This window comes from Berghia stephanieae, chromosome 4, assembly GCF_034508935.2.
Source record: "Berghia stephanieae isolate SIO BIC M18660-M18661 chromosome 4, UCSD_Bste_1.3, whole genome shotgun sequence".
NCBI lineage: Eukaryota > Metazoa > Mollusca > Gastropoda > Nudibranchia > Aeolidiidae > Berghia > Berghia stephanieae.
Genome location: NC_088363.1, coordinates 48,071,949 through 48,074,448, shown reverse-complemented (window position 1 = coordinate 48,074,448; position 2,500 = coordinate 48,071,949).

Below are 2,500 nucleotides of genomic sequence, written 5' to 3'. Positions count from 1 at the left end.
CTCCAAACATCTTCTTGATGTCTTAAGTAAGTTGCTGTGCCTATTTTAGATTCATAAGTGTCAGGGAAATTCCACACCCTACAGGTTTCGAATTTCTATTGTCTTTTTTGTGTGAAAATATTTAATCAAAATGCTATGTCAATGGTTTTATTTTACAAAGAAAGGCCCCAGCTATCATTTCAAGTAAATAGTTATATCCATATCCATGTTTTCAAGTATTTTCAAGTATAGTCTACAAAGATTGCTGTTGTGTTCATTTCAGACGTTAATTATAGTTCCTGATTGTTTCATTCTCGTTTTTGCATGCTTGTCATGATGGGTGTGGAATTACCCCAAAATGTTGAATATGCGAATAAAGAGAAAAATTGGAATTTATGAAGTGTCGTTCCTTTTTTTAATGTTATTTGTACATAATCCAGCCCAGGTGTGAATGGCTGTGGGATATTTGTATTCTGTTCCTGTGTTCACCTCATCAATAGAAACTTTATGAAAATAAACTGAAAAAGTTGGGTGTTTGTTTTTGTTTTTAATGGTTTTACGGCGCTTGCAACACATTTAGGTTATATCAGCGCCAGTAAAAAGGAAGAAAGTGGGATAGTAAAAAGTTCTAGAATTACAATCAATAAGCACCCAAGAGAAAGTAAGACAAAGGGGAACTGGGAACAAATAGGGATCAGATGTAGATCATAACAGCATACCACCAATGTGCTTAGTTTGAAATCACCTATAAGTTTCATCTGGACACAAGCACACAATCCAGCAAAGAGGAATACACTCAAATGCTTACATTATACATTCAAAATAAATATAATAATACATAACAGAGAGATGATTTACAAGGAAAAAATATCATCTCCCAAAACAATAACTATGCACTTGACTGTTTCCCTCCCAGCCAGGACTCCGACCAGGGCCAGGAAAAAAACCCCAAGTAATCTCATTCCAAGACAAGGCAGAAAGCATGTTGGAAAACAGATATAAGGGTATAGAAGACACGGTATGTACCTCCCTGCCCGCTATGGGAGGTCAGGATCCCCACCCAGAAAGTTGGGTGTGAAATTCCCCCACATTGCCCTATAAATTGATAAAAACAAAACGTCGTTCAATGAAAACCAAGGCTAGAAAGTCATCCAAAAAAGATTGCAGGTTAATAAAAACCAGAAAAATGAGGGGTTTATTTTGGCTGTTCCATCATTAAAACATACCCACTTACCGCCCCCGAATTATCAATTGAAATAACCATATTTATCGTATTAATTTTGTTTTAAACTATATAAAACATAAACTATGAAGGTACTTTAATAAAATATCCATGTGGTTTTCATGATCTCTTTTCTTTTTGTCAATAATTTGAGATCTCATTCTCACGGCATTTTGAGTGCTGTTACAAACTACAATGAGGTGTAAAAGAAAATCCGATAACACCCAAAGCTGAAAACAAGGATTTGGTGGGCTTTTTTAAAATGCGATACCTCGGCCATTAAAAAACCTTCATTAAAACAAATTGGTAGAACTAGGGATATGATGTTTGTCTTTTAAATGTGACCCTCTGCCTCGCAACGGTATTAAGTCGGATTTTTCAATTTTGGGTTTTTGGTACCCAATCACAGCTTATTTTATGCTTTAAAATTTGATACCAAATTTATAAAATTCTGATTCTTCATTGACGAGATTATATCCATTTGAAGTAGGGAGAGTATAAAAACAAAGTTTTGAGAAAATCGACTTTGATGTGAGGCACCATTTTCAAGCACAGTCAAATCAATGGGCAAAGATAACTCCTTAGATACGGGCATTGGGAATTTGACCAGAATAGCAAAATTTGCAAGGACGTCAATTTTCAATTTGACTCACAGGAATTTCAGGCACCACTCGGAGGAATTTCAATGCCGAAAGAGCACACAAAAAAGGAAATTTGGATGGTATTTGGTATCGTGTTTAAATATTGTATAGATCTAAATAGATAACTGATTAGAACTATATCATGATATATAAACACATTGCCAAATACAGCCCCAAAGTTTCCTTATTTCAAATGAAGTAAAGCTCCAAATCCTAATGGAAGTGATTGTGGTAATGGTGGTAGTGAGGGTGATGTTGTGTTGGTTGTGGTTGTAGTAGTAGTAGTAGTAGTAGTAGTAGTAGTAGTAGTAGTAGTAGTGGTAGTAGTAGTAGTAGTAGTAGTAGTAGTAGTAGTAGTAGTAGTAGTAGTAGTAGTAGTTGTTGTTGTTGTTGTTGTTGTAGTTGTAGAAGAAGAAGTAGTAGTAGTAGTAGTAGTAGTAGTAGTAGTAGTAGTAGTAGTAGTAGTAGTAGTAGTAGTAGTAGTAGTAGTAGTAGTAGTAGTAGTTGTGTGTTGTTTGTTGTGTAGTTGTAAGAAGAAGTAGTAGTAGTAGTAGTAGTAGTAGTAGTAGTAGTAGTAGTAGTAGTAGTAGTAGTAGTTAGTATAGAAGTAGTAGTAGTATATATATAGTAGTAGTAGTAGTAGTAGTAGTAGTAGTGT